A 20,544-nucleotide genomic window follows, 5' to 3' on the forward strand; every position below is an offset into this window, starting at 1 on the left:
TCTAGGCTGCACTGTAGAAACCTCCTTCGTGAGTGTCTCTTAAACAAAAAGTATACCTGCGACTAGAGTCTCGAGAAGGGCACAACCTTTGGCTAGGCACTATTAATTTTGCTGATGTGATGCAAAGGGGGATGGTGCTGTAACTTGTATGTATGACAACAATGCCTTTACAGTATTGGCAACCCCAAGCATTCAAAAATCATGCTTTAGGACCCCCCGCCCAAAATCATGCATGCCTTTTTAAAAAATAAAAGAAATCATGAAACTGTTTTGCTTACTTGCTTTGTTCTTCTGGTTTTTAGCCTTTAGGGGGCACTTGAGTAACCTCTTCAGTCTTTTCTATCTAACTGAGAGGGCTAGAAACCACTTGGTAAGGGAACTCCCATCTTTTCATGTGCTGTGTATTTATTCCCGCCTACTGTATGTTCCACTCCATGCATCTCATGAAGTGGGTGATAGCCCACAAAAGCTTATGCCTAAATAAATTTCTTAGCCTCTAAGGTGCCACAAGGACTCCTTATTGGTTTTGTGCTTGCTTTTTTTTTTTTTTTAAATGAAAGGTGAGATTCTCATGGAATTCCATGACTTTAGGAGCTGGGGTTTTAAGAAAAGCACCAAATAGCATAAGACTCCCAATAAAATACAGAAAGTTGGCAGCCACAAGCCTAGGAAGGGAGAGAAGAGGTGCAATTGCAGCAGGACCCCCTACCCCCAAGAGCTGGGAGTTGGTGAAGATCCCTTGGAGAAGCAGAGCTACACTGAAGGATGGGGATAGCCAGCACTGGTGTGGGGGCTGCTGGGGTGTGAGGTTCCCCTCTCATTTTATCTGCTAGGTCACTCCAATTTTTGATGCTGGGAGCCCACCTTGCTCTGCTGTGAGAACCCCCACTCCTGGGCTGTTCATGCACAGTCTCTGGCATGTAAGCTGCTCCCAGCTACTTGCAAGTGAATGACACTAGCCAATATCCCCGGTCCCAGACACAACCCAAGGAACTTCTGTCTTGCAGTGTCTAGGTATGGATGCTGCAAGCTTATATAAGTTTGTCAGTTTAACAAAGAAACTGATATGTACCAGGCTTGTTCTACTAAAGGGAGCCTCTGACACACTTCAAACCAAAGGCGCTGCTTCAGATAGAATAAACAAACAGATTTATTAACTATAAGGATAGATTTTAAGTGATTATAAGTCAAAGCGTAACAAGTCAGATTTGGTCAAATGAAATAAAAGCATTCTAAGTTGCTCTTAACACTTTCAATGTCCTTAAAAACTTAGATGCTTCTAATCACAGGCTGGCTGGTTACTTTTCAGTCAGGCTCTCCCCTTTGATCAGCGTTTCAGTCCCTTGGTGGTGGTGTCTGTAGATGTAGGTGGGAGAGAGAGAGAGCATAGCAAAATCTCTCCCTTTTATCATGTCCTTTCTTTCCTCCTGGCTTTGCGCACATGCCATGCCGCCCCCACAGAGGCAGGTGAGCATTACCTGATTGCAGTCCCAAACTGACCAAAGGAAGAGGGTGACTCCCTCGAGGGTCTAACCGATTCTTTTGTTGCTGCCTAAGCCAGTGTCCATTGTTCCTGTGAGGCTGAGCTAGGTTTGTCCTATCCATACCCTGACGAGGTGTGAACTGCCTCCCTGTTCTTGGAGAGTTTTTGCATGGGCTTACTTTAAGCCAGGAGGATACATTTTCAGCTTCATAACTATATACATGAAATTATAACCTTACTGTAACAGTTACTATAAAAACCATGCTCAGTGCATTATGAGCCTTCTGAAGACACCCAACATGACAAACTTTGCATTGGATACCACATAATCATTTTATAAAGATGAACATGGGGGTGTAGGGTGTCCCCCTGAGGTACAGAGAGTCACATGGGGTGAATAAGTCTTGGGGTGCAGAATTAACTGGAATCTTGGGACTTGGGGAGAAGTAAGGAGCCCTACAGGCACACAGGGAGAACTCCTGTGGGGTGAGTGGGTGTGCATATGTGTAAAAATTGTTACTCTATAAACTTTGGGAGAGTTGGCAATACTGTTCTTGCCAGGCCTATGGGGAACGTCACTGGACAGACCCAAAACCACAATCTATCTCTTTAAAAACAATAAAAAACAACCCTCAATTTTGGGGGCCTGACTCATGACATTGGAGCTCCTGCAGCTGGCAATATTGCACACGGGAGTATATAGGTTATCAGGTTCTTACAGGGTTCAGAAACTTTTCTGAAGTGCTGAATGCTGACGGCTCCAACGGGGCACCCACAACTGCCGTCAACGTGTGTCCAAAATCACAGGCTAAGCATTTTCCTCCCATCTCTTCTTTATCTTCTCCTGCCCCTCCCTTATCCAGCAGTTTGGACGGTTAAGTCTGATCCTCAAAGTGTACTGGCCACTTAGGAATGTGGCAGAAAAGTGTGTACAGGTACACACGTGGACACACACACAACTCAGAACAAATGTTTTGTTGTACAGCTGACTTTTCTTGAGGCTGAAGTAGCTGGTAACTTTCAATGACCAGTTTGCCTTAGTCTTTTGAATAAAAAAATAAGTTAAAATTAAAACAGAAAGAGGGGGTGTGTCTTATTTGATTATTACCTGGTTAGGTTCACTCCCTCTGGGGCACCTGGCTTTGGCCACTATGGGAAGACAGGATGCTGGGCTAGATGGACCTTTGGTCTGAGCCAGTAGGGCCTTTCTTATGTTCTTATTCGCTGACTCGGGATTCACTGTCTCTGTGGTGCTGACTGCAGTGTTTTTGCAGCCATGTGAGTCCGATGAAGTGAGCTCTAGCTCATGAAAGCTTATGCTCAAATAAATTGGTCAGTCTCTAAGGTGCCACAAGTCCTCCTTTTCTTTTTGCGAATACAGACTAACATGGCTGTTACTTTGAAACTAGGCTATTAGAGAGACAAGGTGGGTGAGGTTATAGCTTTTATTGGCCCAACTTCTGTTGGTGAGAGAGACAAGTTCTCAAGCGAGCTGCTCTGCCTCCAGATCACAGTAGGCTGCATCCGATGAAGTGAGCTGTAGCTCAGGAAAGCTTATGCTCAAATAAATTGGTTAGTCTCTAAGGTGCCACAAGTCCTCCTTTTCTTTTTGCGGCTACAGGCTAACACCGCTGCTACTCTGAAACTAGGCAGTTATAGTCCCTCTGCCCACTAGGGGTCTCTGGGTTATGGGAGAGAAGGATCAGAGTTTATTCAAACAGTTAAGCCTTGGAGCAGCTGCTGGCTGGAACTGCGGGGACTGGGAGGGGTCTGGAGCAGCGGCTGCAGAGCAGGGCTCGCGCTGCCGGGTCTCACTGCGGCGGCAGCTCTGCCGGAGGGAAGGTGGGACTCGCTCTCCTGCCCCAGGGGTTCGGGACTCGGCTCGCCGGGACCAGGTAAAGGGAGGCGCGCGGGGCTCTGCTCAGCCTCTTCGTCTGTCTGCAGGGGAGAAGCGCGCAATGGCCAAAGCAAGGAGCTGCTGGCGCGGGGACCGGCAGGGGGACGCGCACCTGAAACAGCAGCAACAAAGGAAGCCCTCTGCCCCCCTCGCCCCACCCCTTCCCTTCCCAGGGCTAGCAGAGGAGGAGCGGAGCCTGGGTTTGCCGGGCTGAGTCAGCGAAGGGCACGTGAAACGCTTCCCGGGGATTTCCCCCGAGCTGGGTATTGTTAGAGAGGGGGGCCGCGGTACAGCACGTTCCCGTGGGTGTCCCCTTGCAACCCAAGACGCGTTTTGTTTACACGGGGGTGGCTAAACTCTTCTTCCACCCCCAGCTCCTCGCCTTGCAAAGGGTCTCCAGCTTCCGAAAGGGCTGGTTGGGAAGAGCCGAGCTCTCCCTGCTGCAAGGCAGGTTTCACTGGCGTTTTAAACTGCAACAATCCCAAACTCGGCGAGGTACAAAAATGCCGTGGGTTGGGTGTTTTTTTTTTTCTTTTCTTTTCACCACTGCGTGACTCAAGAGGTTGCTGGCTCAGACCGTGACTTCAGAGCGTCCCCCGCCAAGAGCGGCCTAAATCCCAACCCCCTGGGGCAATGCCCCGCTGTTCCCTGGAAGGCCACGAATTTCCATGCAGCCTAGGCGGTGCCTCGTGCGAAATCCAGACTTCTCCCTTTTCATTTCTCTAGAGCCATCGGAGGCATAAAGCAGTTTGGGGACTTGCCCCAGGGCGCACACGTTGTCGGTGATCTCCTGTGGCCAGCTCTAGGGCTTTAATCGCCAAACCCTTTTCCTCCCTACTGAGAGGCGAGTTTCCTGAGTTGTGGTTGCCTTTTTTAAAAACACGATTTCCTCTATCGCCAGCAGATCCCTAGGGATCGCCTTGCCACAGGGCTTCTGTGTCGTCTCTTGACTTAGTTGCATAGAGCTTCTCTCTCTCTTCACTTCTGGCTTGTCTGAGGCTCCCCTTCTGGATAAATAAGATCTGGGCTTTAGGTTGAAATACTGGTGAAATCCGTGGGGTGGGGTGGGGAAGAGAGAACATATTTACCAGGAAATCCAATCAACTGTTCTGCTCCACCTGCTGCTTGTTCTGCTTCTCTGTTCTCCCTGTCTCCCATTTTGAAACTGGCAGGCCCTGTGCTGGCTGGGTGTTACTGTAGCTGCACCACCCTTGTTCCTTGACATGCAGAGCCTTCCCCAGCAGGCTTTGCTTCATGGCATCGAGTGTAAAGGATAGACAGCCTTCAGGATGTCTTGATCATAGAAGCCCTTGATCATGAATCCATCCCATTGCAGCAGCTTGTTGGTATTGAGGAGGAGTATATTTAACGGAGAAACCTCTGGATGCCCTATTAAAATCCCTGTAACTTATTCTGCTTCCCCCCCTCCCCCCCCTTCTTGCTCTTGGGTTTCACAAGGTGCTAAAGATCAGCCCTTCCCATGGATCAAGGGTTTAATTAAAGGTTACAGAGGTGATGCACGGTGGCAGAAGTTTTGGTAAAGTTATGCCATACAAGACAACCATTTGGGACCCCATTTCAGAGTAGCAGCCGTGTTAGTCTGTGTTCGCAAAAAGAAAAGGAGTATTTGTGGCACCTTAGAGACTAACCAATTTATTTGAGCATAAGCTTTCGTGAGCTACAGCTCACTTCATCGGATGCAAAAGTGAGCTGTAGCTCACGAAAGCTTATGCTCAAATAAATTGGTTAGTCTCTAAGGTGCCACTAGTACTCCTTTTCTATTTGGGACCCCAGTTCAGAAAACTGACTTCTACAGTCCATGATGTTTTAACAGTGGCCTAGGTTCTGAGGGAGGCTTCTAGCGTGACAAATATCATCTAGTTAACATGCAGACCAAAAGTTCTCTCAATTGTTTAAATCAACATGAAGACAGAGCTGAAAGGTCTGCCCCGTCCCTGGACTTTGGCATCACTAAAACTGGTTGCTGCAGATGGAGGAGACTCAGAAAAGCCCTTTCTGAGTTAAAACCTCAGCCCCTGGGTATTAGTTTGCAGTGAAGGTAGGAAGACAACACTTTATAGCACCTAGCACATAGTTTGCCTTTAGGCTCTGTGGGTTACCATAGCCCTGCTGTCAGGGTGGATTTGATTTAGTCAGGGAGACTCGATTTAATCATGGATTTCTACATAAAAGTGAATTCTGGAATATGCTGCTCAAACAGTTTCACTTTTGTTTGTACTGCCTGTCCCTCCCATCTCACATTTATCTCCAGACTTTTTCTCCTTGTCCAGATCTATTCTGCCCCCAACAATCTTCTGTTCATTGAACTTTTTGAAACTTTGCACTTTTAGAGAGAGGTAAGGGATTGACTCTGAGTACACAAATTTGCACAGGGACAGTAGGGTTAAGGTCTGTTATGTCTCACCTCTATATATTATTTATTTAAAAACATTTTTGCTCTTAACAAGTATGTTATCTCTGGAGAGACAAATCCACAGTTTGAGAACTGCAAACTAAGCGTCTCTGATGGTATCTTCTAGACTGAGCACTGAGTCCCATTGGGTAGATAGAAAGATTAACCTAAATAATCTATACGGAAGCCCCTGGAACCCAATAAGATTGGGTCTGTAATCCATGAACTATTGGAACTCATTTACAAAACTTTTCTTAAACATTGCATGAATATATTGTCTCATACTATAGAATTTATAATCCCTATTCCATGATATATTTGAGCTATAATGTATCTTAATTAAAACTGTCTTTAGATTGCTTTTTGAGGAAAAAACCTTTTTATCCAAAAACTCCAATTTAAATAAAAAAAAATCAGATTTTTTTAAATTTTTTTTTTAAATAATTAATTTTTATCCACCCTGGCTGCTGTTAACCTGCCTCTTGCCATAGGCTAGGGAAAGTGGAGTTCAGGGCAAAATGGGCGCAGCTTTTGTGTGCTGTGACTGATCTGCTGCTCTACTTGATCTAACAAACATAATAAGGTTTCATACACTTTGATCACAGTGGTGCCTTTTTGACTTTAAGCTATGCTGACGTAGGCTATCAAATGTCACATCTTCTACTACTGTGTTTATACGTTGCTAGCCCAATGGAGCTGCGTTCTTGGGTGGCACTTTTATGCACTACTGTAAATCAACATGATTAACAAACCCAGTGCCTCCAGCAGGAAAGGGAATTGTACTTTTCTGTTACGGAAGTGAACGCTACTGAGCTCAGCAGATCCCTATGGTAACAGACTACCACACTGTGACCAGGAGAGCTAAGCTGTTTTTTGAGATCTGCAGCTTCTGACCCCTCTCATACCACTTCCTTTTCCCTCCATAGTTTCAATATTCTTCACTGCCTCACCTGAAATTGTTGTGTATTATTTGTATAAGCTTCTGAAACAGCTTCTGAGCATTCTCTAGCTGGCCACTTTACAGTGCCAGATCAATTAGTCCATGTCTCCCTGTGTTTGGTGTCTCAAAAGGCAAGAGAGAAGTCCAAAAGAGCCTATTAGTTCAGTCTCCCAGAGTCACCATGAGACTTTCCACTCCCACTGGTACAAAGGCCTTGCAGCCCTGCTGTAGTTTTGAGATAGGTTACCCCATGTAACAGCCCTCCCCACCTCATTCTCCTCTTCTCTAGGCTCTTCCTCTGAGCTCTTCTTACGGTTCTCAAACCGGTTCTGCATTCACTCATTCCTGCTCTGCTCAGTTCAGCTGCACCCCTCGTGCTCTCAATTCCTACCCCATGCCCTCTTTGCCAGAGTGGGTGGGCATCAAAGTCTCCCTTCCCCTAGGTGTTGTTTCTGCGGAGGCCAGGTGTGTTTCAGAAATGCTTGTTCTAATGGTTTCATCTCTGTGCAGCTAGTATAGAGGGAGCAGAGCACTGTTTAGGATGAACTCCCTAATAGCAAGATTGGCCTGATTGCACCCTGCTCTGGGGGTTGTGGGGGTTAAAGGAACCACCTTATGGGCATCCCGTACTGAGCATTTGTATGGCACTTGCCATCTTCAAAACACTTTGCAAACACTTAAGCCTGCTGACGGGCCTGCAAGATAAGGAAGTGTCGTTGCAATTTTATGGATAAGGAAAATGAGGCAGACAAATTAAGTAACTTGCCTAAAGCGGCTGCAAAGTCAGTGTTAGAACTAAGATGAGAACAACAAAATTCCTGGCTTCTAGAGCTGTGCTCAGAGCACATCTCTGAGACGACATTATCGTGTAAAATGTGTGGCAACAGCGCTCATGGTCACCAGCATCCTTGCAGTGCGGTGGCCGGAGGGGGTGATATTGTATTGCTCTCATGAAACCAGTGGTTTTTTGGACTGTGGGTGTCTCACCTCCGTCAGGCTCTCTGGCAGGCCCAGATCTCCCTGCACTGTCTGCTCTTGCTGATCAAATGCAGTAACTGTGGTGATGACCTTTGCTAGCACAGACTCTCTCTCTCTCTCTCTCTCTCCCTTGCCTAGATGCAGCCTGGGCTGTTTCTCTGGGTGTTATTTCTCTTCCCCTGCCCCCATCTCGCCAGGCTGGAAATGATTACAGAACCTGCCTTAGTGAAGGCACGCTCCCACTCAGCCTGGTGCTATGCTGACACACTGAACATTGACAGGTTTCAGAGTAGCAGCCGGGTTAACTTAACATTGCCTCTCCTGAAGTATAATAAGGTGCTTCCTGTCTAAATCCTGGCTCCACAAGGGACATTTCCAGTGTGGCCTTCCTAGGCTTAAATGAGAGATTCTTTGGGAGGGGATGGAGAGAAGCTGCCATCTTTCTTTGTAGAGCAGAACAATGTTTCTGCCTTGGGTGGCTGATACAGGGCTAATATGGCTCTCAAGAGGCAGATTGGATTATATGAAGCTAATAATAATGGTAGCTCGACTGCTGTAGCTGCTCACTCTGTGAGAATGTTACAGAGTCTGCAACTATGTATTTGCTCACCCTCAGAAAAGTTGTCCCCTTTATGATGTCCCAAGCTAGGTGGCCAAAAATCAAGGTACCTAAAAATCTCTAATTAGTTCAGAAAATGTTGGCCCTTGCTTGCTGTAGGGAGCTACTTCCTTCTTCCTCTGGCTAAATATGCATGTGTTATAGTAAATGTGAGTGTTACTTTAAAACTCCCCTCAGTGAGAGTTTTTGGGGAAGGAAAACAGCTGGATATCTCTACCCTCCGTGCATCTTTTAGCAATATTAGCAGAAAGCAAACTGTCCTGTCAGATCTCTCCATGCATCTCATTGTAGCTTCTTCACCTGGCTTCCAGCTGTGGTGCTGTCCCCACTGCCCTCACCCCTATCGCATGTTAGTTTCTAGCAGGTAGAGTCCAGTGCATGCAATACAGTGCAGCACTTCCCATAGGTAACACACACAAACTGAAGAAAGAGTGGGATCAGAAAGGAAAAGAGCGGCACTTACACGTCTCCCCTTTCTTGCTCCACGCCCTGCAAACCTCTGTCGGCATTTCTGCTATTCTCTCTTTGCTTTTGCTCCCCCATCTCGTACCTGCCCAATTACTTATGGGAGTCAAGAGCCTTCTACTCTCTACCTACTTCTAGTCTCCATGCCCAGTTATCTCCGGGGGAGGGGGCTGCTGCTGCAGCTGGGCCATGTGTCCCAGACAAGTTAGATTAGAGGACTGGTGTCAGCCAGAATGAATCAGGGTGCTCCACCAATAAGTCAGGCCCCTCCCTATCATAACAGTCCCAATGGGCTCCCACCAAGACCAGGAAAGTAAGTTAGTCTTGACAGTTTCAAAACTTCAGGAACCTGAGGGTTGATCTCCCTCCATCTCTTGCATTCCCTGACACCCCCTCCCCCGCCCCCCTCCGTGTCCTCTCAGCTGTTGGGACCCACTGTACACCTCTTAATCTCTTACACCCCATGTGTTCCTTTCCCTGCCGCACCTTCTGACTGCAACCAAGCCTAATAAACGAAGCCAATCCTACTTTGCAACATGGCCATGCTTTCCCTTCCTCCTGCGTACGTCCTTTCTGGGAGCCTGGTGACTGTGTGTGCATAGCCATCCTGGATGGGGGTTTGCAAACTTCTCTATCTGGGGAAATGCCCCCCCCCCCGCCATCATGGTGCCCTGAGTTGGGGTTCACTCACATGGAGGGTGGGACGAGGCCTGGAGGGGATGGGGAACTGCAGACTGAGAATGAGGTTCCTTGGCAATAGAGCAGGTAGAGTCTTAGGTCTTCCTTCCCTGTGACGCGAAGGGAGTTCACACCCAGCCCCTGTTTAGAAGCGTCAGAGCTCTGTTAAGAGCGTAAGTGACAGTATGTTCTCGTTTCCTGCTCCATCCCGGTGCCTAAGTCTTTACCAGTAACCTGCTCGTACCAGCATGTTGGATTGTTCTGTTCATGATCTCAGCAGCTTGACATACAGAGGAAGCTACTTCAGTCAGTCACATTAACCCCGTGCCCTGGCTACTGTGTAATAAACTACTGCACAGCAAAGGAAAGACAGCAGGACTATGATTATTAAAGACCCTGTGGCACTTTTTGCAAGAGTCATGGCCTTCACTTTGGTGTCACAGCCACATTGCGCCATCCTCATTTCCACCCTAAATTCCCCTTGCAGGTCTAGGTGATGGGATTCTTCACTTTCTGCTGTAAACTGTTGTGGGATGTTGCTGCTTGGTTCTACTCTAGCAATGGTTACATTTCAGCAGTTGGTAAAATAATCCTTGTGGGTGACTGAAAGTGCTTTTGGGTCTTGGAGGCATATAATAAAATGTAGCTGTCATCTTCTGCTTCAGGGCACACGCCAGCCACTATCCACATGAGCTAAGGTTATTCCATTCTTGCATCTTTCTTGGATGCAGCTGGTCCTGTCCAGCATAGGCTCCAACTCCGGGGGTTCTCTGGGACTGGAGCACCCATGGGGGAGAAAAATAGTGGGTGAGCAGGGGTCGGAAAGGGCGGGGCCGTGGGGCTGGGGCCTTGGGGTGAAGCATCCCCTGGAAAAGTAAAAAGTCAGCACGTGTGCTGTCCAGTATGGGAGACAGGATACTGGACAGGATGGGCCATCAATCTGATCCAGCAGGGCAATTCTGGTATAGGATAGTACGTACTATGGAGGCTAATAACAAAGTTGCCCCTTTTGCCCAGTGGAGTTGGGTCACCCACCTATGCCATTGTCAGCTGTGTGTTGCACCTTGGCCACTGGGAAAAAACGGAATGAGACATACAGTAAGTGCAGCACCAGAGCGGGTGTTAGCCAGACCTGTGGGTTGATCTTGGCAACAGTATCTATGATCTGCAGGAACAAACAGAGCTGAAAGCTGGGAACAAAGTAGCTGCTTGGCATTAGATGCTGGGTTTTTTGTTTTTTTTGTTTTTTTAATCTGGTGCTGGAGCCTAATATTAAACGTGCAAAGTCTGCTTTTGTTTTCTCTTTTCTCCCCCTTCCCCTCCACCCCAGATGCGTAAGATATTCAGTGCACTTTTCTCATGTCCCCCAAGGGGGCTGAGTGTGCAGAGCGCGTGTACTCAAGGGAGGAAGGGCACTGAAAGAGATGTTGGCCTGTGTGCGTCCCTTCGTGCACTGATGCTGCTCCTGGAGGCGCAGCGTGAAAGGCTCCTGTTCTCAATAAAGATGTAGGTGCCAGTGTATGCTGTTGAAATTACAACTGCGGCGCCCCCCTCCTGGGTGAGTCTTTGCAGGGGCAGAGTGGGCATGGAAGAAGAGAAGAACTTCGCGAGACGTTGTCACTAATGTATTCGAAATCTGAGTCTGAGAAATGAGCACAGTGAATGCGGCTTATGTCAGCCAGCTCTGTTACAGGCCTCTGCTACATCACGGTGCCACATTCCTTGTCTGTATCTGAAGCCGGGTTTGGGTTGTGTTGAATGATACTGAGCCATGGAAAGCTGGAGCAGGGTTGGGTCCTGTGTGAGTTGAGGACCGTTCTCCCTGGCAGAAGGTCAGCGCCATTAACAGACTGATCAGCATCTTCTCTGAAAATAATTAGCTGCTGTAAAAGGTTTTTAATAAAAGTGGGAGTCTGTAAGCTGCGGAGACTCTTGTAAATGTAAGGACTTAAGCTGCTGTGAGATGCAATCAGAACCTTTTCCTGGGCCTCTTTGCTCCTCAGTTACCAAAGCATTATCCTGCACTAAATCCCCTTCAGTGTACAACGTGTAAACCGGCAGAAGGGGATGTGGTTAGATGTTTGGCTGCATGTGTGTCTGTTCTCTGTGTGCTGTCACAGCTCTGTGCAGCGAACTGCCTAATGACCACAAGATCCATTAAGGTACGAAGGCATCCAACCAGGTTTTTTGCCAACAAAGCATGTTCCTAGCTCCCCGGATCAATGTCTACCGTTACACTAGCCCATGTATGCCCGTGACAATGGACACAGCTCAGTCAGTGGCGGTTCTTCCCATTGCCCCCTCAGGAGGCGAAAGACGCTCCCTCTAAGATACATCTTTATACACCAATACAAACAAATTACGTATTGCCCCATACGTATCAGGGTGCCACCCTCTGACCTTTTAGGATGCCACCCATTACCTTGTACCTGTAGATTTGATCAAAACATCTCTATCCATCATGCTGTCATCCTGACCTTATCCTTAAGATGGGTCAGCGTGTTCCTGTTATCTTTGGGGAATGTGTTTGGTATTGAGGTGTTCTGGTGTCACCTTTCTAGAATGTGGTTGCGTATATATTCTTGTGCCTAGCACTACTTAGGAATGTGTGTTTCTGCAATAGCAGCCCTGTGCTTGCCAAATTCTGTGAGCTGGGCCTGCCTCTTGTTCACAACTTAACTTTGCTTTATATCAGCAAAGTTTTCACTACTTTAGCTCAGGCCTCTGATACGTGTTTCAGGGCCTCTTCTTATTATAGGGGGGCTGAATTGATGATGGGATCTAGAGTCTTTAGGCCATTGGTTCAGATCCAGTCCAGGTGGCATTATCGGCACTCTCAGCAAATTAGCAGAGAGGCTGAGCTCCCTTCTCAGAGCTAGGGGTGATCTCTCCTGCTTATCACACTACTGGGGGCAGAGGGTATCAGTCTGATACTACTGCTTATATTGTATGTGTTAGTCTGGGACTCGGGAAATCTGGGTTCAATTTCTATCTCTGCCACAGACTTCTTGTGTCACCTTGGGTGAATCACTTAACCGCTCTGTGCCTCAGTTCTCTGTCTGGAAAACGAGGATAATAATACATTCTTTGTCTGTCTTGTCTATTCCTACTGAAAGCTCTCCAGGGCAGGGACTGTCTCTTACTCTGTGTACACACAGCACCCAGCACAATGGCACAGTGAGCTCAGATACCATATACAAATGATAATAGACTACTGATGTCAGTTTAGCACATTTAACCCACACAGAATGCAGTGAAAATTTGGGACAGGAGGAACTGGAGGCAGGAATTTCTGGTGACTTTTTAAAATTGTGTGTGTGTTGTGGATCTTTTTTTTTTTTTAAGTGGCTGATTAGTAACCCCTAAATTCTAAAAGCAGATGTTGCCTTTGGTGTGTGCAGAGCTGTGTTTCAAAGGTGCTTTTGTCTCCAATGAAGGTAATGCAAGAGCGGAAGAAATATAGTGGAAGAAAGACTTCAGCAGAATCACCATGCTCGGTAGGCCCAAGCTATGCAAACAAAATCATGCCAGGATTTTGGACATGCTGTCCAGCCAGCAGCACAGTTTAGGTGCCAGGAGCAGTGGGAGTGAGTCATGGGTTGTGAATCTCTCTTGGTATCTTGCATTGGCCTCCGTGGAATCCGTAAGGGAAGAATTAACATCCATTTCCCCTGACAACAGTGCCTTGCCCCATGTTTAATTGTTTACCTTCTTGCTTGAGGGCTGCACCCTGAACTTCCCCCGGATGCCAAGGGGAGCTGTGCATGCAGTCACAGAGCAGCGTCTGGGGCTCTTAGTTTGTGCAAATGCTTGTGTTCTAAGTGCCACCGCTGAAGGAAGTGCTTTAGATAGAACTGATAACACAGTGGGTTGAGGTGCCACAAACATTCTGAGCCGTGTTGTCTTTAAAAAAAACCAAGACCCTGTTTGGATTCCTACCCTGTTTGGATCCCCACCCTCTTCCCCCTGTTTGGTTCTCTGTCTTCTGATTAAGTAACTGCATAACAACAGGAAAACATTTGCCTTTGTGTTTGCAGACTTCTCTGCAGTGGCAGTAAATCAAGCCCTGGAGTGGGAAGGGATGAATTCAAAGGTGTATTGAAATGCAGCCTAGTAAGAGGCGGAGCTGCCCTCTAGACTGAAGCTGTATTTTGGGTTCTGTAGCCCCACTGACACCAGTCACCTTGTAATCCCAGGAAGCCCACATCGTGATATGCAAGGGAGTTTAGGAACCTCTCCTCCTTCAGGGGGCACATCAGTTTGAGTCCTCTCCCACCCTTGGCCTTGCCTACACCGGGGATTTGCCAACCACTGAGGCAACTGCACCAGTAAAACCCCCCAGCTTCCCAGGTCTACTGTAGGGGTATCAGCTGCTCAGATGGCTGAAGTCAGGGCAAATCCACACTGTAGACAAGGCCTTTCTCTGTGTTTGGGGAGGAGAAACCATTTGACTGCTTTCCCTTGAGCCTGTGGCTGCTGTGTGAGCCCAGAGGTTGGGTATCAGTACTGTAGGAAACCTGCTGCTGTAGTGGCTGGAGAAGGGTGCAGGTCTCCCTGTGCCTGGTCCTCAGATGCAAGCTCTGGGATGTGTAGCAAACACTGCCCCTCTTCACCATCCACTCTTGAGGGATTGTTCGCACCGGGAGTTACACTAGTGTAACTCTTTCAGTGTAACTATACTGGTATAATTCTACCTGTATAATGGGTGACACTGTCCCGTATAGACAAGCCCTGAGAGTGTTAAATATCTCTGGCCAATGGGAGGGGAGCCAGCACACAGCCCAAGGCCATTAATATCGCAGCAAGGTTGTATTTCAGCCCCCACCCCCCTTGGGCCAGCCTGTACTTGTGTTCCTTGTAGCTCCCTGTTCAGATTCTTTCCTTCTCTGTGTTTGTGCTGCGATAATTAGAGTCCAGGTTGATTGTATGGGGCCTTTTAGCCAGATGCTGTTTTGTAACTCGTGTGAGGCTGATGTGAGGAGTTTATTCAGTTGCACTCGTACGGCCCTGATCTTGCTGCCTTTGCAGTCAGTAGCAACCTACCCGTCAACTCATTTCAACAGGAATGGAATTAGAGCCTAGTGGGGTCGTCATGGCTACTTTCAGCATGATGTTTAGATTTAAGCCAACCTTTGCAGACATGACTAGTGGCTTGGGGTGGTTGTTTTTTTGTTTGTTTTTTATGAGCCTCATTTTTCAGTTGCTCAACTTAAAAGGGCCTGACTTTCAGAAAGTGCTGAGCTCCTGCCCTCTGAAAAATAGGCCCCTTCAAATTATCACCATGTTGGGCACTCAAAAATGGAGGCATCTAAAAATCACTGGTCACTTCTAGACACTTTGGCCGTAGCTTTCCTGAAAATTCTCACTATTTCTGTTAAAAACCGAGGACTGGAAAGATCCCATTCTTAGTGCTGAGATCTTAAAGGTCGAATTTAAACACTACAGCTCTGGTTGTTCCCCCAACCCCACTGATGCCATGGGGATGATTTGGGAAGCAGATGGTGAGCCAGCGATACCTCGGACAGTTGTCACATTGGCATCTTCCCTTTGAACTCTGCTAGTATTTAATGAACTTAAAGAAGCAGGCAGAGCCATCTGCAAGAGCGGAACCGTTGGAACAAGCTACCAGGCATGTGGTGGATTCTCCATCTCTTGATGCCTTCAGAAAGGCGTCCAGTCTTCACTTGGAAGATTATGCTTTAGTCAAGTCAGTTATTGGGCTCAACAGAGGGTTACTATATGAGATCATCTGGCCTGTGTTATACAAGAGGTCAGACTAAATCAATAGTCTTCAGCCTGTGGTCCACAGACCCGTGGGGGTCCACAGACTGTCTAAGTTTTCCAAAGGGATCTGCACCTCCATTTGAAATTTTTTTTAGGTGTCCGCAAATGAAAAAGGGTTGAAAACCACTGGGCTAGATGATCTAATGGTCCCTTCTGGCCTTAAACTCTATGGGGAGAAAATAGAGGGAGTGAACCCAAAACTGCTTTTATACTTCGTCTGTGATGAGGCTACCTCCTTCCTTCTGGGGTAACCAGAGAGATGGAAGGATGGAAGAAACCCCATGTCGGCTAGCTGCAGAAATCCAGTCCAGGATTTCCCAGCCATAATCAGAGTGCTGACTAACAGACAGCGTTGGAATGCAGTGGATCTCTTCTCTCAGCTACAGATCAGTGGTGTATTAATTCTCAGTAAGGATGGTGATTCGCTGAGGTGGCTTCAGAGTCTACTTTGCATACTGCTAAAACTGCATCCGCTCTGCGAGGCGTGGCACCACCTTAACTGTACCGGTATAGTTAAAGCAGCACGAAGTTGTGTGTCGACAGTTCCTTAGTGACGAAGCATTCACTGGTACCTGTAGGGACAGTGGAGTATGAATGGGGGCAGAGAAGGAGTATGGCATCTTTCAGAGGAACCTGATTTACAGCTTGAATGGTGCCAAGTATCAGAGGGGTAGCTGTGTTAGTCTGTATCCACAAAAACAATGAGGAGGATGCCTCTGAAGAAGTGGGTTTTTAAACCCACAAGAAAGCTTATGCCCAAATAAATCTGTTAGTCATTAAGGTGCCACCGGACTCCTCGTTGTTTTTGATTTACAGCTTGTTTGAGTGTGCTGTTCCCCCGCCCCTCTAACACTGGCACTCAGCCAGCTTGTAATTGCCTTTAAACAGCCCATGCCTTCCCCTTGTTTATTCACATGCTGATACTTCCCTGTGATGTTTGCAGGCTGCTCTACAAACAGCTGAGTAAATGGTTTTGTCGATCCATTAAAGTTTGCTGCAAAAGAGAGGGGGAGGGAGGGATGGAAGGATGGAAGGAACTTCTGTTTCTAGCAACGGGGTGTTAATTTTGGTTCTAAGGAGGATTATTTTAGAGGCAGCTCAGTCCTGAGTTTGCTGCACATAACATGTTGCTGTTGCTACAGCAGCAGAGAGAGAGGCTCCCACTGCTTCAGGAGATGAACTATCATTTAATTTGCCCTTGAACAGGCTCAATATTTGATTTTTTTAAAAAATTTTTATTTGATTTTTTTTTTTAGTAAATGATCTCAACTGTGGAGAAAAGAGAGAGAGAGAGAGCTACTCAAAGCCTTAATCATAGCCAGAGATACTCAGGCTTCAAAAACGGAGCCCTCAGAGAAATGGAAACCAGAGACATGTTGGGCACCTGCGAGTCTATCCAGATAGGAGCAACTTTAGATTGCTTTTGGCATTCACAGAACAGCGCAGTGGGTAGACAGTCGCTTATGGGCTTGGGAAAACAAGCACTGAATGGTCGGATTGTGTTATCATGTGGGTTGGTATGACGAGCAGTGGCTACAGTACTTCTGGATGCGGAAAGCCACCTTTCTGGAGCTGTGTGTGGAGCTCGCCCCTGCACTGCAATGCAAGGACACCAGAATGAGAGCCGCCCTATCAGTAGAGAAGCGTGTGGCAATCGCTGTGTGGAAGTTGGCAACTCCAGACTGCTACCAGTCGGTCGCGAACCAATTTAGTTGGAGTGGGGAGGTCAGCCATTGGGGCTGTGTTAATGCAAGTGTGCAGGGCAATAAATTGCATCCTGCTACAAAGGACTGTGACTCTGGGAAATGTGCATGAAACAGTGAATGGGTTTGCATAAATGGGTTTCCCTAACTGTGAAGGGGTGATAGATAGCACACACATTCCAGTTTTGCCACCAGACCACCATGTAACTGAGTACATGAATAGGAAGGGGTACTTCTCCATGGTATTGCAGGTGCTCATGGTTCACTGTGGGCATTTCACTGACATCGGTGAGGTGTGGTCCGGGAAGGTGCATGATGCACGCATCTTCAGGAACACCGGCCTGTACAGAAAGTTGCAAGTGGGGACTTCTTTCCAAACCAGAAGATTACAGTGGGGGATGTTGAAATGCCCACAGTGATTCTGGGAGACCTGGTATACCCCTTACATCTGTGGCTCAAGTGGCTTACACGGGACGCCTGGACAGCAGTAAGAAGCGGTTCAGCAACAGGCTGAGCAGGTGCTGGATGACAGTGGAATGTGCCTTTGGCAGATTAAAGGCACGCTGACGTTGCCTTTAGGGCAGGTTAGACCTTAATAAAGATAATATTCCCCTGGTCATAGCCGCATGTTGTACATGGCATAATCTCTGTGAAGCTAAGAATGAAAGGTTTGCTCGGGGTGGAGTGCTGAGTTAGACTGGTTAGCTGCCAGATACCAGGGCTATCAGAAGGGCCCAGCGGGGGGCAGTTCGAATCAGGGAGGCTTTGAGGTCTTAGGTGAAGCACTGGAGCAACAGTTTGCCTCCTTTGCCTTATGGTATGCCTGCCTCCATTTCTTTATCTTTACTCTGCACTGCAGCATGTCCTGATCATACCCTTTTCGCGCAAGCCTCGAGAAATGTGCCCATTGGTATCCAAGTGTCTACAGTTCAAGCACAGCTGTGACTGCACAGCCTCCTCTCCCCATAAACTGACCAGATCCAGCAGCTGCGCAGTGGTCCAAGCAGGAGAGTGTTTGCTGTGGTAACCTGCCATGGTCACCTGGAAAGATGTGATGAGACTTCTTGGAATTTCAAAAATTCCTGGGGCTTCTAAGGGGGAGAGGCAGATGGTTGTTTACCTGGCTGCAGGGCAGTGGAGTTCAAACTGCTGACCAGAGCAGTCGCGGTGGGCATTGTGGGACACCTCAGGGCGGCCAGTTAAAGTGATAAAATCAAGCGTGGTGTCTACACTGGCACTTTGAGAAAAATGTAGAGGAAAAAGATTTATGTCTCTCATGGGGGTGGGTGTATTTTGTTGCCAAAACCGGGCATTTTTCCCGACAAAAGTCACATCGCAGTGTGTATGCATTCATTGGGGGGAGCGATAGCTCAATGGTTTGAACATTGGCCTGCTAAACCCAGGGTTGTGAGTTCAACCCTTGAGGGGGCCATTTAGGGATCTGGGGCAAAAATTGGGGATTGGTTCTGCTTTGAGCAGGGGGTTGGACTAGATGACGTCCTGAGGTCCCTTCCAACCCTGATATTCTATAATTCTTTTGTCAACAAAACTTGGTAGTGTAGACAAGGCCTTAGTCTGCCTGTGCCTTAGTTCCCTTTCTGTTAAATGGGGACAGTGCTGCTCTACCTCACAGGAGTGTTGTGAGGATAAATACACTAATGGTGGTGTGGTGCCCTGCCGAGTTGCTATGACGACTCTGGGGGCTATAGAAGCACCTTAGCAGCTATTGCATCTTCCAGTGGTTCTTGAAAATATGTTTTATTGCTCTGGTTAAAGTCTACTAACTGTGAATTATCACTGCATGATAACTAACTGCCAGCATTGGCGTACACCTAACACTGCATGTAGATCCAAAAATATGCCTGGCTTGGGGACCACCACTGCGTCTCCCGCTGGCACATCTGGGAATTAGCTCTGTCCATTGTGGAGCGCCCTCTGCCGGTGGTGTCCCGTCCATCATCTGCTCCCCCATTGGTACCCGGACTCGTATTGCTCCCCGCTCGGCAACATCTACTTCAGGACACTGCCCTCCGGCAGTGCCCCCCTTGTCCATCCTTACCCCTTTAACAGCGGGTTTAACAGCAGTCTTCCAACTTGCCCCTGCCGCAGTGGCCAACCACAACCTCCAAAGTCTAGCCCCTCTGCTCAAGAGCCAGTTGCAGTCTGTCATGGCCACTCTTTCATGGCCAGGTACAGTACCGGGGGGGAAGGAGGGGACCCAGGCCTGCCCACCACTCTGAGTCCCGACCCAGGGACCCTCTAGTGGCAGCCTCTCTGCCCTCCTTCTCTCCTCTCGTCTGTCCATCCTCCCGGGGTCACTTCCCCGCTGACCCCTTGCACCCTCTAGGCCCTTCTAGTCAGGGTCCGCAGTCTGACAGGTATGGGGCTGGAGCTCTCCTCTGCTCCCCCAAGCCTGCCCTGCGCTGCACTGTCCGAGGTGCTGGTCCCCTTAGCTCAGGAGACAAACCTTCCCCTCTGAAGGTCTGGGAGAAACTGACTGCTTCTCTCCTGGACAGCCTTTATATAGGGCCTAGCCTGGCCCTGATTTGCTGCCCTCTGCTCAGCACTGATTGGCTTCCCCACAGGCCCTCTCTGATTGGCTGCCATTCTGCGCAACCGCTCTGGCCTGTTGTAGCCCAATCTTGCCTGGGGGTGGGGCACCACCCCACCACAGGAACTAAGATGATGATGAGGGATCTGTGAATAATAAATAGAAAGCACCTTCTATAAGAGCTCTGTGGACTCAGTTCAGCTAACAGTGTTTACCTGCTGAGCTAAAAAGTTACAGTGCAGTTTGGCTAGCCAGTGTCGATGAGGTGAAACTGTCTTGTAAAAAGAGCTTGATGTACACTTGAGAAATTCAACTGGTTAAGGCCCTTAGAATATTTGTTGAGCACTGCACCCCCACACACACATTCCCCTAACTGTCTGCAGGTCGGTTACAAACCGTCTAACCAGTTCAGTTTGAACTGATTTAGTGCCATCGTGGATTCAGAGAAGCTGAAAGGATTCAACGAGTCCTACCACAGTGCACCGGGGACCTTGGGGAATGGCCCCAATGCGTCGTCTGTGGGAACTGAGTGGGAATGATCAGGGAGTTGATCAAGACAGCATCAGTCTCGTATGGAGGGGCGCATAACTTCCATGGATTCAGCACGGTCAATGCAGATGCACTAAATCGCTTGTGATTAAACTGGCATAATGCACTGGATCCAGTTCTCGAGTGTAGACAAGAGCCCTGCCCTTTAAATAAGGGCTTTGAGTGGAGATGGATAGCATGGTGTCGAAAACACCAGAGGCCAGACTACCTAAGTGCTCCCTGTCTATAGGCTACCACTGCCACCACTGCGGAGCTTCACCAGCAGTAGTAACAACGGGGAACTTGGAGGGGAAAAGGAAGTGTCCTCACAGCAGGTTTGTCGTGTCTGTCAGCTGAGACTGACCTAACTCATCCACTGTTCCTCGGGTCCAGATCTCAAGGAGCTCTTTGCAAACACACAGCAGGCCCTGAGCTCTGGCACTTCTCGTGAAGAGTGAAAAGCCTTTTATTATCCCTCTTTTCAGCTCAGTGGCTGGTGAAGTGG

General features: G+C 48.1%; 1 protein-coding gene across 2 annotated transcripts in view; it reads left to right on the forward strand.

Annotated features, from left to right (window-relative positions):
- The first annotated feature begins 3,249 nt into the window (after positions 1-3,249).
- Positions 3,250-20,544, forward strand: part of CD151 (CD151 molecule (Raph blood group)) — a 58,453-nt gene continuing 41,158 nt past the window's right edge. The window contains exon 1 of one of the 2 annotated variants that reach the window (XM_077818239.1): positions 3,250-3,378. The gene's annotated coding sequence lies outside the window, so the exon portion shown is untranslated. The remainder of the gene's footprint in view (positions 3,379-20,544) is intronic. The other variant, XM_077818238.1, reaches the window with a different exon arrangement.

The sequence above is a fragment of the Eretmochelys imbricata genome, chromosome 6 (genome assembly GCF_965152235.1).
Source record: "Eretmochelys imbricata isolate rEreImb1 chromosome 6, rEreImb1.hap1, whole genome shotgun sequence".
Classification (NCBI taxonomy): domain Eukaryota; kingdom Metazoa; phylum Chordata; order Testudines; family Cheloniidae; genus Eretmochelys; species Eretmochelys imbricata.